We start from the raw sequence: 17071 nt of genomic DNA, 5'->3' as shown, positions 1-17071 counted from the left end.
TCTTTGGGATAATTGGGATCCAGTCTGTGCTGGCTAGTTTGACTCAGCGCTCCGGGTCCATTCAGCAAACGTGCCCTGCCCAGTCCCACTTTTGCAGAAGCGTATGCGAATAAAATAACTTTGAGTGTAAAAGCGTTTTCACTTTCACTTTTTCTGTATTTATTTATTCATTTAATAAATTATTATTACTAACTAACGGTAGACAACGCAAAAAAGGCGGACATGATGACATATGGCACTCACACGCGGCTGTTTTTCTCATAGGCGCCTTCCGACATCCGATATCGAAAAGGCGCTTCCGATAATTTCAGCCATGTCGGAGCCCCTCGTCAGCTGTCGGGTCGGACCGATAATATAGACGCAACGACAAAATCACGTAATTATTTACATTTGTACAATATTAAAGTTTTGTTTGGCGTTTTCTATATACGATTGTAAACAGGCGTCTAAAAGATTTATATGTATAGATTTATTACCTATTAAAATATCCATGAGGCAGCCGTCGCTCCCAGTCTGCGAGTCCGCAATGCACCGGCTTTTGTTCGTCCACTCCGCATCTTTCCTTTACGTAGGTATATATATTCGTAGGGTTGCCGGGGATAGACCATTCACGTTGCGTTCTACGTGGCCGGCGCAACAAGTTGAGTTCGTTTCCAATTACACATTTAGGGCTGTCAATACGAAGGTTGTTTTAGGCATTTGCAGTTTGAAATGTTTTGTTGGCTAGACGAGGTCTAAAGGGGCCCACTGATTACCAGTTCGTCGGACGATATCAGCCTGTCCACTGACTACAGGTGACAGTTCCGAACAACTGACAGGCTGATATCGTCCGGCGAACTGGTAATCAGTGAGCCCCTTAAGTACTCACCCCTAGTATCTCTACAAAAAGTGGCACGAAATAGGAATGAACGCGCCCTCTTGTGTCAAAAATGGCGATCCTTTATGTACAAAATGTGGGTGCTTTTGCCAATCCCATAAATTGGTAGTAGGGTTTCTGGTTTCTCGACCTTTTTTATTTCTCGAGGCACGGGAATTCTCGACCAGGATTTCTCGAGTTTCTCGAGTATCTCGAGAAATTTTGAAAGTTTCAAAAAACACCATGTCATTTTCAATTTTTTGCTTTATTACAAATCAGACTCATAGAAGTCGTAGGTAAGATCAATAATCAAACAAATGACAAATTTATAGCTACCAAAAACTGTACTTAATAATCAAAATTCAACAACAAAAAGACTAGGTATAGGTGTAGGCGTGCGCGCCGGCGATGTGATATTATGCTATAGAGTATTTCTTTAGGTATTTAACAAAATGTAAATAAACCACAATATGGTATTTTATAAGGCAAGAAGCAAGAATATTCAAGTTTTTCTAAGTAATATGAATACGTACTCAACGTAACCTCGAAGCTGCTTACATTGTGCTATATTTCTAATAGGAATATATCAGGATGATTTGATTTATCAATAGTAATTTAGTTTTGTAATATTTTGTTATTACATGGCCATATAATTCATTTTTTAGTGTAAAAAGAAAATAAGCGATCTTGGCGTGTATTTTTAATGAAAAACACATTTGAAAAATCAGTCACGACAAATATACAAGAATTGTAAATCATATACGATCATTTATATCCTTTTGCTCTCATGTCACAGTTACTAAATTTTTAAAGCGTTTGTCAATAAAAAGACACGTCAAAATTGTTGACCTTTTTTCTAATGCTAAAAAAACGCTTTATAGTAGACAAATTATTTAGACATGTAAACTTATTTAGACATGACCTTACTACCTTTACATTGTAATGGTAGTAGTTTAAAAGTAAAATGGATTAAAGCAGTTCTTTATTTGGTTGGTTAACTAATAAATGTGCTATGTAGGTACCTGAAAATGTAAAAAAAAAACATAGTTTACATTTATTTAACTGCTTAAAGAAATACACTATAGACACATCACGCAATTTACGCGTGTTTCTTGTTATTTATCACACGAGATTTATTTCTCGAGTTCTCGAGGCATTGAGATTTTTTTTCCCGTCTCGACGAAGGACAAATTTCTCGAGAATTCTCGAGCAGAAAGCCTAATTGGTAGTCTCGTTTTTATTTTATATTTTATATTTCGGAGTGAATGATGAGATGACGGATGAGAGAGAGGTATGGAAAGAAAAAGACATGCTGCGCCGACCCGAAATGAATGGGATACGGGCAAGCGAATGATGATGATTTCAGAGATAACACAGGCGGAGTAACACAGAAACAAACATACAAAGAAACAGTCATTGAACAAACATGCATATATATAAATGTTTCCTTATTTATCTCACTAAGTACACATAGCATACCTTCTTAGTAGTTTTGTATTTAGAACGGGTCTAACGTGTCATATAAGTCGAATATAACGAAATAATATCACGTTAGACCTTTTTAAATCACTAAATAATTCAGTATTCGTTTGTACAGTCACTATAGAAAGTCTTGTGTTGTGGCTTTAATTTCATTCCCGTGGACATAGCAATTAATCGTGTGCCATATACGTTAAAAACCAATTAATGATTAATCATAACGTTCAGACATATGTCCGACTGACGCTGCCATAGTAGACCAACCCACGGTGACAAGCTAACGGGCATTTTCACAAAAAACATTCGTGTCAGGTAGATGTAGACTAGGGCTTCCAATACCGGGATCCCGGGATCCCGAAATACCGGGATCCCGTCTGTGAAAACGCATTTTTCAATACCGGAATTTTTTAATGCAATACCGGGATCACGGTATTTTCAAAAACAAGGAAAATATGCCGATTATACCGTTTAAATTCCATTAAAATTATTAAATTCGGCTGTATCAAGAATATTACTTGCCCATTTAAAAGTATAATAAATATTAGGGGACATCTTACACAGATCAACCTAGCCCCAAACTAAGCAAAACTTGTACTATGGGTGCTAGGCGATATACATACTTATAGAGATAAATACATACCTATGACACAAATAAATGCTCTTACCGGGATTCGAACCCAGGACTGCCGGCTTCGCAGGCAGGGTCACTATCCACTAGGCCAGACCGGTCGTCATAATAATTAAAGAAGATCATTTAATTGAAACAAGATCGGTGCATATGCATACATAAATATTTGGTGTTTATTAATATAGTTAGTTCTTAAAATTATATCAAATAGTGGAAAGAAATGAGCAAGGAATTGTATTATAGCAAACGAATTTTTGGTGGCAAATTTGAATATAGTCGGCTGGTTTATTAGGTTGAACTAAAAATGTGACTAGTGAAAATGGTAAAGTCAACAAGGCGGATAAAATGATTGCTAACCTGGAGGGTAAAATTATAATAGCGAGTATTACTGCACTGTTCTGCCGCCAGAGTGCAGCACTAATTTGTTTAGTAAACCATAGAGTAACTTTACATACTACGCCTTAACCAGTTTTTTGACAAGTTTTACTATGACATTGATGCTTCAAGGCGGTTTGTTTATAGGTGGCTTACCGCGAAACGCGAAAATCCAAATTTCGTTATCTGTTTCTCTATCGATCGAATAAGCAAGAGTGATAGAGAGGTAGAAACCGAACTTTCGACTGTCGTGTTTCACGGTAAGCCATGAGTTAGTGACGCCCTCTATGCAGAGTTTGGCGTAATATTCTCTATTATTGCAGATGGCGATTATTGTTTAATATCCTAAGCTAAGGACATACATATCTGGTGTTACAGTGAGCCTTTTTTTAATAAAACTCAAAAAAATTAAGCGATTCATAGTCAATACCGGGATCCCGGGATCTCGGTATTGATGAAGACAGTTTCGGTATTAATACCGGTATTGAAAGAAGTCCGGTATTTGGAAGCCCTAATGTAGACTATATGAATAAAAGATGATCATTGATCGCTTACCTACTGTTCACAATGCCTTTCAACTACCGTAAAATGGGGTGAGTAGGGTCAAAACTGAAATTCAAACCACGATAACATTTTATTTTTACATATGAAAACTGAATGGTGTATATAATAACTTAATAAGTGTTCCGGACGTTTGTATTTTAGTTTTTATTTTATTTTGGGTAGTTCCATTTCATAACTTTGATGATAAAGAGGAAAACCCACCTCACCCCGTAGTGCCTCGTATTTGGGGTGAGAGGGGTTTTCATACAAAGGTGATATTGGAAGATTGTTGGATCGTTTTTTTTTATTATGCGTATTACTATAGCTCCATTTTAAATTGGAATACATAATTTTTGTAGTAGTAGCCTTAAAATCCCTTCTCACTCCCCTCTCAAACCTTCTCTCCCCATTCATAACCCACCTCTTCCCGCGAAACCTACTCACTCCGTTTTACGGTATTTCTAGAAAAAAACATTCTAGAAATAGTTGAAAGGCATCCAGGCCGCAAAGAAAAATTATATTGTCGCCAATCGCCATATGACTTTGTTCACGTCGACAGGAAACCAATTTTGGTTCATTTATTCACCTTCAAATATCAAAGGCTCTATTTAATTTCAAAAAGAACAATGAACACGGTATTCATTAATTATCAAAGCAATTACGTGCTGGCGCGATAACCTCGAGAAAGTTTTGAATGCTGCGAAAAACACTCTCAAACCTCGGGCACTTCCCAGGGGTACATTTTCAACAAAAAGAAAAGAGTAAGATACGTAATTACAAAACGCGAAAAACGCAAGCCGATTATGTTTAAACAATTTGATAAGGTTTTGATTTGAGACGACCTTGGCCGAAATAACCATGAGCACCAATCAGCGCTAGTGGCTCGCGGTCATTGGTGCTGACGAATTGCAACCAGCTGTCTAATAAAGCATTGCACTCGCACTTTTTTGTGCGAAGATGGCTGACTCAAGGTCGTTCCAAAATGAAATGAAAGAATAGAATAGAAAATAAATAATTTATTCGTAAATTATAACAAACAGAATAACACAGGAAGGAGAAAGTGCCGCGACATGGTCCCATCTCAGCATGATGCTGGCGACCTCCAGCGCTGATCTTCCGATGATAAGACCATCGGTGAAAGTACAATCACGACAGGTAACAAAAATAAACAACAAAAAAGAAAAAATACATATGAATACAGTAATATATATATATATAATTTGGCTAGCCATTTCAGTCAGTAGAAAAAGGTGGCAAAAGAGTAGGTGCAAAGGATTGTCCTCCCGGAGCGCGGCGCGCTCATTCTTTCTTCCGTGGTCCTCCCATAGAAAATTTAAATTTCGCGCCTTTTTCTACTGGCTAAGTGGGTTTGCCAGAGTATTTATGTATGTATGTTATTAGTGTACCTGTATATGTAACAACGATAATCTAATTGCTAAAACAGAACCAGCGTCAAGGTAGCCGAGAGAAGTTTCTCGCGGCCTGACCCTAATTTTTTATTGACCCATTTAAGCGTTGCCTGTCCAAAATCCCTTCGGAAGTTCCGTAAAAGGGACGCAAACTGCCGGAGTTTAATGCTTCAATATAATTTGGAGGCGGCTAGATGTGTAATGTTACTAATGTTTTTTCACGTAATATTTTACGAAGTGTAACAATTGCTGCCATAAGTGATTGTTTATCATCTTCCTAAAGGTCTACTGAATTCTAGGCTTAACACTGAGCTGTTTTAATATTGTCTGATGAGTCAGATACATGATATCAATAGCCCCTTGAGTTTTTGACTTTTTACTGAAAACGATAAATTATTCATAGAAAATCTAACGTTTTAACAAGAACTGCCCATGAGACTGATTTTGGTCTAAAGAAGAAAGTTTAAAATACCACCTAAAATCAGCTTCCTGGCTTTTCATGATATTAAAAGAGCTTAGTACTTTAGCGACATTCAAGTTAACCCGTAACCGAGTTGCGTAATTATTATGATGGATTTATAATTTCCATTAAGCGCGTAATGTAGGTTAGGTATCCACACACAGCTACACGATTCCCACAAAGAGCATTTCATACGCAATCCCTCGCTTCTGTACATAATTTTCCCTAGACTACGCATTGGAAGTGTTTATGAAAAATCGCGGTCAGAAACCTATCTACCTCGAAGGTATTTCCTTTACTGCTATTTATTGTCTTCAAATTTTGTTTACCTATGTCTTTATGTCTTTGTGGTCGCCCACGTACCACCTGGAGGCGCACAATGGAAAAAGAGGCGGCATCAGTTGGCCTCGGCTGGGCGGAGCTGGAGGAGGCCGCGCTGGATTGCGAAGAATGGACATCCCTTCTGAGAGCCCTATGTCCCTGATGAGGGATAACAGGATATCATCATCATCATCATGTACCTATTTTGTGTGTTCCTTTGTAAAATTTTGAGGCCGACACTGACGCCGATCACCATACATTTGTTTACCAATGAGCGTGCGTTTCATAGTCTTGCTAGCGTAGCGAATATCAACTGCAGCATTACAGTTACTGTCTGTCAATTTTCTCGAAAAAATTAGTGATGGCTTGAGGTAATCGCGGCAGTAATACGGCGGCGAACGTCACTCATTTTATTAAGGAAATTGACATATACAGCGGCGGATCAAAGCTGTCAGCTGCAGTTGACATCCGAATGTCACTTTTAGTGACGAGATGGTAAGTTCATCTAACATGTAAGTCTTCTGTGTTAGCTTCATAACGAAATTGTTTCAGTCCTGAATTTATATTCAAAATATTCGAGGTGCCTTAAGGAAATTTAAGTTAAACTGAGAATGGAACTTTAACAAGTTCTGAAGTCAGTGCTTAACGCTCGGAGGTTAGGTATGCCGATGTAATTTCTTTAATTTTGGGTAAAACACGAATTTCTACAGAATTCAATATATTTTTTTCAAAAGTTGCTCGAGGTCCTGGACTGTGGGTAAAAATAGGAAACAGGAAAGAAATATAAAAAAAAGACATATTAACTCACATTTATAGACGGGTCTACCTATCGCGAATTTATTTTATTACCTTTATTTACCGACGTTTCGACACAGGTTTCACTGGTCGTGGTCGCAGCTAACTAGTTACAACTGTGTCGAAACGTCGGTAAATAAAGGTAGTAAAATAAATTCGCGATAGACCCGACTATATGTCAGTTAATATGGGTTCAAAACGCGACAGTTTTAAATATTATAAAAAAACAATTCAAACAGTCAAGTTCCGAAAGTATATCCGAATGGAACTAGCCCATCGCTCATTGCTCTGGATCATTAGCTAATAGCTATTGGCTAGTGATCCAGAATCGCAAGTCCGAGTCTCGCCCGAGACAGTGAATTTTTCCTCTTTTAAGCTTATTATGACAAGGTTGTATCCAAACTTATATAAATTGTAAAGTCAGAATACCGCTGGGTTGCCAAGCCTGATCAGATATATTTGAACAAGTTTCCGAAAAGTCAATCTGATTTGGTAATTCCACAGTTTGGGCGTTCTTGGAGGCTCGGAAAGTTGGGATAAATAAGATAACGTTTGTATATTATATATCTGTAATTGGTAAACTTCAGCCGAGTCAACAATTTCGAGACGAGAAATATTTGAGCGTATTTAGAGTTTGGTCAGATATTTCAGATCGATAGCTGGTTTTTAGAAGTTTTATAATGGAATTTAAGACATATGTACAACCAAGCTCAAAAGTAATACTCTTTAGATGAATTTATAAATCGAATAGATTAACACAATATTCCAAATGCCTATTAATTTTATACCGTAAAATGGGGTGAGTAGGGTTCGCGGGGAGAGTTGGGTTACGAATGGGGAGAGAAAAGATGAAAGGGGGGTGAGATGGGATTTTAAGGCTACTGCTACAAAAATAATGTATTCCAATTTAAAATGGAGCTATAGTAATAAAAAAAAATCGATGCAACAATCTTCCAAAATCACCTTTGTATGAAAACCCAACTCACCCAAATACGAGGGACTACGGGGTGAGGTGGGATTTCCTGTTTATCGTCAAAGTTATGAAATGGAACTACCCAAAATAAAATAAAAACTAAAATACAAACGTCCGGAACACTTATTATATATGTTACAGTCAAAAGTGTGAACTGGTCAAAACAACTTTTAACCGACAAAAACAGGCAAAACTGCTTTTGACTGAGCATGTTGGTCAAAAGTAGTTTTACCTGAAAATCATACCTATTTCTGGCAGCAGTTTCGTTTTTAGGGCGTAGCAAAAAAAAAACCCTAACCTACCTATCTCTGGGAACAGTTTCGTTTTTTGGGCGTAGCAAAAAAAAACCCTAACCTACCTATCTCTGCGAGTACTTTTGACTGATAGTAACAGTCACAATTACTATTACCAATGATTTTCAGGTAAAACTACTTTTGACCAACATGCTCAGTCAAAAGCAGTTTTGCCTGTTTTTGTCGGTTAAAAGTTCTTTTGACCAGTTCACACTTTTGACTGCGACATATACACCATTCAGTTTACATATGTAAAAATAAAATGTTATCGAGGTTTGAATGTCAGTTTTGCACCTACTCACCCCATTTTACGGTATTTAATAATTTAATGATGCCTACTAATCTTAGATTGTATAATGTAATTTAATTCCTAAATCAATACCGACATTTTATCATTGTAAATCTTTCTCGATATGTAAAGTTTGTGTAAACAGAAAATGTTAAATGACGTGTAACGCTTGTTATCAATAAATAATTGATTGATTGATTGATTGATTGATTGATTGATTGATTGATTGATTGATTGATTGAAGGGAAAAATATGTAAAAGAAGCAATTACAATATATTCTAAATATAAACTACCCAATCAAGATAACCTAATTTGAGTGTTAGTTCTCAACCAAAACAAATAATTGTCAGTAATAAAGAGGGCAAGTAAATATATCCAGGCTCGAGACAATGGGCCCGATTCGGATTTTGAAATAGACATCTATTAGACATATTTTAGACATCACCAATATACGATAACGATATGTTTAAGATCTAACCTGTCAAATTTGACATTTGCGCGATTCTGGAGATACTGTTGAACGATTTCCACAGGATATGACTTAGAGATCCAATTCACATCTAATAGATATCTTACTCTATAGAGATGCAATTCACATCTAATAGATATCTTACTCTATCTAACGTAAAAGTGACATTGGTTGCCCGAATTGCGCTGCAAAAGAGAACTAGTTGATATCTAAACTATAACGTATCTAGAATGGATCTAGTACGTGTCGTCTCTTGTGAATATCTTGAAGTTCGAATACGGCAGAATAACGGCCGCGGCCTTAGTAATTGTTAGAGAACAAAAAACAAATGAATATTCCTCTATTGTTATCGGAGCCCGCTAATTACCTACTATAAACGATACTCTCGTTTTCCTTGTACAAATATTTAGATCTATTCATGCCTTACAATAAGGATCTTACGAAAAATTCAGAGAAATCAAAACAGTGTCCAATCGAGATCCAGAGAGATCGAGAGTGAGTGACCAATTCAAAGTTATATTGTGACACTGACATCACAATAATAAATGATCAGTGGTACCTACTACTAAGTTGTGGGTACGAGCAAGTGCGTTTTGGAGTGGAGACCCCGGCTAGGCAGAAGAAGTGTAAGCAGACCACCCGCCCGTTGGTCCGATGACAGGAGACTGCAGGACCAGTCTGGATAAGAGAGACTAACAACCGATCAAAATGGAGAGAGATTGGAGAGGCGTATGCCCAACGGTGGGCGAACACACGCTGAAGAAGAAGGTACTACTAAACGAAATTAATAACTAGCTTAAATCTAAAATAGGGCCTGAGGTTTTGTACCAAGGATGCTGGCAGCATTTCCTCGCTGTATCGCAATGCTGATACGTTTTGCGAGGTAGCCGCCAACTCTTCGGTCACCAGTTATGTACGTCAGCTTCGCGATTTCTGCGAACAACTTGTGCGCGCTGGGATCTCATGAACCTAGAGTTTCAGCTCCAAATGGTACAAAATGGTACTCTCTACCGAGGCTTTAATAAAATGATGTCAGTCGGCAGTGTTGCTTGAGCCAATGTACGAACAAGTACAGCGCAATGCAGGCGCGACTGACATCATTTAATTGCCCTCTGACTGTCGGCCCGATTTGAACTTTAAGATACGTCAATTAATAGATCTAGAAACGATATGGATTAGATATGTCATTGTCATATGTGACGTTTCTTCAAACAAGAACGTGACTTTTGACACTGACACATCTAATCCATATCGTTTCTAGATATATTAATTGACGTATCTTAAAGTTCGAATCGGGCAGTGTTTAAGTTCCAATTGTCCTCAGGGTCTCGTAGCAGCGTAGCTGGTAGCGTCGTAGAATGCTACGAACCGCGTAGCAGCCTACGCACATGCCGGTTAGTATTTCTACATAGATACCGAATACACCCGTTCCTTAAGAGCCAACGGGAGTGGTCATTTCTCCATACAAACGTACTCCTCGTTTTCCCCCGTGGTTTTTGAAGCTAGAGCAATGATTTTTTCAACACAGATTAATATTGTCAATATCTGTGTCACCGTTTTGCTTTTTTTGATATTTTTGTGTTTTAAGGCGCTATCGCTAGAGCCCTTCAAAAATGGCCAAAATGGCCTTATTGACTATGCCGCAATGAGAGGCGTGGCATTCAAAACTGATATCAATTAGCCAAAAAAGCAAAACGGTCCGACACAGATAATTTCATAATCATTTAGATTTCCAAATTTGGTTACGATTGGTTAAGTTTTGGAGGAGGAAACAGAGGAGTACGAAACCTCGATTTTTGAGATTTTTACGCAGGATTTTTCGCCTTGTCCTTATCGCACTACTTTTAGGTGCCGCTTCCGTTAGCGAGACGGGTATATTTACCTAAAATATTTAAAACTCAGCTCCTGTTTCGTCTTAAGATCTATGGCAGCATTCATAAAGCGTGGCGCCAGAGAGACGATGGGCGTATTACATGTCTGTTTGATGAAAGCCTACATCTATTATACTCGTACAAATGTATTCCCGTATGAATACACAATATTTCAGACTGTAGTACGATGAGACGAAATAGTTCAACGGCCTCCATAGCCTACTTATAGATGCTTGCCTAACTCTACGGTGCTGGTGATACCGGATTGCCTGGGTTCGAATCCCGATGAGAACATTTTTATTTGCGTAAAAAACAGGTAAGGCTAGGTAAGCCTTAATATTCATAGATACGAGTATTTGTACCTGAGTTATTGAGGTTTCTATGTATTTATTTACGTAAGTGTGTAAGTACTTATATTTTCGCCAAGTACCTATTGTACATGTTTTGCTTAAGTTATACACCTACACTACCATTTTTTTAGGGTTCCGTACCCAAAGGGTAAGAACGGGACCCTATTACTAAGACTCCACTGTCCGTCTGTCTGTCACCAGGCTGTATCTCATGAATCGTGATAGTTTTTGTTTCCATTGCCGCTGTAACAACAAATACTAAAAACAAAATAAAATAAATATTTAATGGTACGGAATCCTTCGTGAGCGAGTTCGACTCGCACTTGGCCGGTTTTTTTATTTCTACTCAGAATCAGAAAAAATATATTATTAGAGTAATTTAATAGCCGTTTATAATATTATTACACAATTTTCAATTATGGCTTAATGCCGGAATGGATTGTGCCTTCACTGCATTTGATTTTGATATCTAACCTGTCAAAGAATGACAATATGGCGGACGAATGTTTGAAATGTCACCGTATTTCAGCTTAAAATTTAGTTTTTTCTTCGCAAGTGTGATGAAAAACATTAATTGTGTGTAACTCCGGGGGTAAGTATATTGCAAACTCGGGTCTTTAACTCCCTCGTATCGAAGATATCACTTACCCCCCACGTTGCACAATGTACTATTTTTGTAGTGTACAACTGTAAATAAACTGCCCCACTTTCAGTCACAGGCTACAAGTATTTTTTTTAAAGCGACCCAGATAGTCCAGCGGTCCCGGATTTGTAAGCGCAAGTGCAGACTGATGCAAACGAGCGCACTTTAAACGTTTCATTTGTTTTCATACTTAAGTGGTCCCAGGGGCGATATTCCAACTTAAAAAATCTGTTTTTGATCGCAATGCAGCGGAATGCAGCTGGAATAAAATATAATATAAGGTAAGGTGGGTGTAACGGATGGGAGTTAAAACACCAGGGAAAGTCCGAAAAATGCACAAAAAACTATATTCTTCGAATTTAAAAACGGAAAGTAGGTACACATATAAAAAAAAACCAAGTGCGAGTCGGACTCGCGCACGAAGGGTTCCGTACCATTTTGAAAAAAATACGGAAAAAAAATGCAAGAAAAAAACGGTCGCCCATCCAAGTACTGACCACGCCCGACGTTGCTTAACTTTGGTCAAAAATCACGTTTGTTGTATGGGAGCCCCATTTAAATCTTTATTTTATTCTGTTTTTAGTATTTGTTGTTATAGCGGCAACAGAAATACATCATCTGTGAAAATTTCAACTGTCTAGCTATCACGGTTCGTGAGATACAGCCTGGTGACAGACAGACGAACGGACGGACGGACGGACGGACAGCGAAGTCTTAGTAATAGGGTCCCGTTTTTTTTTTTTTTTTTTTTTTTTAAGAGTCGGGACGGTATTTTATTGAGACAAAAAATACAAACTAAACAATAATAAAACTAAACTACATGGAATATAAAACTTAAAATAATCATATAAATAGACTTATAAATGAACTTATAAATGAACTTATAAATAAACTTATAAATAAAAAATGCTCCCTAGGTCGCTGTCGTGAGTTATGGTGCCCAGTAGGCTGGCAGCGTTACCTCGTTGGATGGCCAGACTTAGTCTCTGGCCGAAGTACCTGCCAGCCCTCTGGTCACCAGACGCATCTATAAGGCGCTCGGAAATTTCTTTATATAAAGACTTCGCACTGGGCCCCCACGGACCCGTTTTACCTTTTGGGTACGGAACCCTAATGAGCGCAAGAGACGTGCGGCTGGCGCGCAGCTCTTACACATTCATTGACGCTGTTAATGAGATAATATTTGCATCGCGAACAGTGGGGTAAGACGAACATAGTTTATTTTGCTCGGGGCAAGACAAACAGTATGAGGATTCTATACTAAGTGTTTGTCTTGCCCCGCTGATAGTCTTAACTTAACCCACCTTACCTTAATATATTTATTAGGTATATACTTAGTAGGTGCTGCGAAGATACGCTCTTTTGCTTGATTGGCTTTTTCATATAGTATACTTATGAAAATTATGGAACCCTCCATTTTGCGTGGCGCGACACGCACTTGGCCGGTTTTTATTTAGAAATATAAATAGAATAATAAATATTTATAAGAAATATTTTATTCATATTTAAACACAAACGAGACCATTGACCATCAAGGAGATTAGATATAGGTAATGATGATAGGTATGTACATGACTGCGTGACTAACTTACCTCCGCGTGAAATAAATTGATAGCTGAGGGAAATATCAAATCATTATATTATTTTTATAGTCGAAACACAGCTCCAGAAACTAGCGAGGACACAAAACACATGTGCTCACCATTTAGCATAAAATGTTAATAGTTGTGATATTACTTGCGTATATTTTAGTATTTCCTAGAAAATATATTATCACGTTTCGTTGATATTAAGTAACTAAATATAATAATCTAAATATACCTAAGTATCTTCTAGCTTAATTTTAATTTTTAACAAGCAGAAACGTCTGCTAACGATTCTAATAATAATTAATTTATTCTAAGCTTATCTTCTAGCTTAATTTAATTTAAGAAATTTTGACTTAAGAATATTTGTTTATTTGACAATTGTAACGAAATATATTTTACCGATTTCAAACAAAATTTAGGTACTAACATATTTTTTTTTCGAATTTATTCTACGCACCACCCCTACATGATCTAGCTGCGGGGTTAGACATTACTCGATGAAGCCTTTTCTGTTCCAACTTCATAAATTCACAAAGCATTGCAAATTAGGTACCAAAAATCGACGTACCTAAGAGCCACCCAGTTAACTGCCGAAATATATACCTTATTCCAATGGTATAAGGTCTATCAATGGCCAGTTTAGATTGTTACTGTTAGTACAGTCAACACCCATAGTAGCGTATGAAATCTGCCTCCCTGGAATACTTTTCCAGATAGAGATAAATGTCTACACGGAAAGAAATGCTTGCATAATAGTAACAAAATATATACAAAAATTGGGACTTGCAAACTATTACAGAATCAGTTTTAGGATTTAAAGCAAAAAGTTTGTATTTATTACCTACTTAAGTTCAGTTACCTAATAAAAAAAAGAGCGTGCGACTTTCAATCCGGAGGTCGCGGGTTCAGACCCCGGCTCGTACCAATAATTTTTTCTGAACTTATGTACGAAATATTATTTGATATTTGCCAGTCGCTTTTCGGGGAAGGAAAACATCGTGAGGAAACCGGACTAATCCCAATAAGGCCTAGTTTCCCCTCTGGGTTGGAAGGTCAGATGGCAGTCGCTTCCGTAAAAACTAGTGCTTACGTCAAATCATGGGATTAGTTGTCAAGCGGACCCCAGGCTCTCATGAGCCGTGGCAAAATGCCGGGATAACGCGAGGAAGAAGAAGAAGGACCTATTTAAAAAAAAAATTTAATAACATTTTTATAACATAATAAAAACACTAAAATCTTATAAATAAAAAATTTTACCTAAGTCGTACCTAGTCGTTTCATAGGGTGCCAAGAAGGCTGGCCGTTGTTTTTTTGAATTTCTCAATGAGTTCGGCTAATTATTTTTTCAAGTCGAGTTCAAAAGTAATTATTACAGTCTAATTGTTCTACACATATGGACATGTATACCTCTTAAAAGAATGGTAAGATGCTTTTGACGCAGTCGGATCCGTTTATTTTGATGCTAACTGTACCTTATCATGAATTCCCTGGAGCGATCGATTCGCTCTAAATCTGAGTTATATTCTTTGAGGCGGGACCTTGACGTTTTCGCTAAGGTGACTGGCTGATAAATTAGTAATCATTATTTACCTTAGCCACACAAGGTAAAGTCTTAGTGAAAGAAGGTTTTAGGTTAGGGTGCTTTCTTACGGCATAACTAATATCGCTCTTATAAAACAAATACGACAGTACGGCTTTTTAGTGTCAATTTTTGAATAACTTCTACTTGTTCACGAGTAGTGTAATCACGAGTTTCTTTTTCAGTTACAGCAAAGAGAATAGATAGTATAGAGGGGTCCTGTCATTGTCAATTTTGTAGTCACGGTACATTTACTGCCATCTATCGACACACGATTAAAACTTAAAATAAAATTGAAAATGTATAAAATAATCAAAATATGTTTACGGATAAATAATTCTTATTTTTTATTGTTCCATACTGACCCATGTTCTTTCACTGATATGTGTTAAAATTGTTAAATACCAAACGGTGTCGTTAACGCCATCTAGCCGAGAATAGGCCAAAGGTAATGGCGCCATCTATTCGAGAATGACTTTTCCTTGGCCGTCCGAGGCACGTTTTTTTTCTTAGACTTTATTTATCTTATACGGAGTTATATATATCTCTGGTTACAGATAGGGGAGGTAGTTAACCATTGGGCAGTCGGGAGGCTATAGGCTGTAATAAGTCCTGATTTACAAGGGGGTACCCGAGCCTCCCGACTGCCCAATAGTCTCCTACCTCCCCTTCAGATCGATTATATCTGTAAATATTTTTTTCGGTTTGCTCTTTTGTGACCTCTAAGTTAGGTTTAGTCTATGGCGCTTGTTTTTTACTCAAAAAGCACATCTGAAAGTCTGTCAAAGTACACCAGAAAGGTAATTTTTCAGTAGTAAGTACCTAATGCAATCAGCAGCATGACAACAGCAGTATTGCAGCGCAACATTACTGCTGACTGCATTGCTGCCACAAATGTCAAAATCGTAGTGAACGCCCCAAAATTTTGACATTTGCAGTAGCAATGCAGTCGACTATGTCGCGCGGCAATACTGCTGCAGTAATGCCATACCAAACTTGCCATGCCGCCAGAGCCAGTGCCATGGGGTCCATGCCGCAGTCCGACTTGCTAGAAGGGGTATTCTTTTTGTAATTGGTTTGGTTTTTGTAAGTATATTTTATAGTTCGTATTTTTATTTTATTTCTAGTTTTAATATCAATAATATTATTCGTTTAAATAACATGGAAGTATTGAAGTATAATAAAAGTGACATTCGGCCCGATTCTAACTTTAAGATACGTCTAATATTACGACAAGATACGATATGGATTAGATATGTGAGTGTCAAAACTGGCGTTTTTGTTTGAAGAAACGTCACTTTTGAAACTGACACATCTAATCCATATCGTATCTTGTCGTAATATTTGACGTATCTTAAAGTTCGAATCGGGCAGATTGTAAATGCTTAGTTTGTTGATGAAAATATTGAAAATACAAAAAATTCTGTAAATAAACTTGCCATCTTCCATTTTCAGTGTATCTTTCGCGCGAATGCGGAACACGTTGCGTGGAGCGAGATTCAACCTCTTCACAATCGCGTAATGGAGACGCACTGTGGATTTGTTTGGATCAAACGGGAACGGCAAACAAGAGAGTAGCAATGTCGTTTTTGTGTTTCTAATGGATCAGGTTACATGGAATCGTTTCAGAGTTGTAAAGAGCATTTGAAGGATCCTGGAAAAACGAAGAATGTCCGTATTACGACTATAAATAATTAACTTAGTAAGTTTTTTCTACAAAATGTCATATTATACCTTTTGAATTAGTTATGATAGATTTGGGAAAAGATTTAAAATTCGCATAAGTAATTTCCTATTACCAGGAACTGACCTGATTAACAGACATTTTAAAAAAGAGGCTCTTACTTGTTTTTCCCTAGGAATCTTCATTTATTTTATTAAATACATTTGAATTAATATAAATATTTTTTATGAAAAAGATTTAAGTATATTATATTATTAAAGGTTCTCTGGAAAAGTTATTTTTTAGCGAGAACTCCAACCCAAATCTTCTTTTTGCTCTGTATATTTTTCATAAATTGGTATGTTAACTAAAAAAGACTGCGTTCCAAAATTTGCATTTCGTATTCCTACAAAATGCAATTTGCAGAGCTTCCTATTATATTTAGACTCCTAAATATTTACAGTGTAATAAAAGCGTCTCAATAG

This window comes from Cydia splendana, chromosome 12 (assembly GCF_910591565.1).
Source record: "Cydia splendana chromosome 12, ilCydSple1.2, whole genome shotgun sequence".
Lineage (NCBI taxonomy): Eukaryota > Metazoa > Arthropoda > Insecta > Lepidoptera > Tortricidae > Cydia > Cydia splendana.
Note: the sequence above shows the minus strand (reverse complement) of the source record.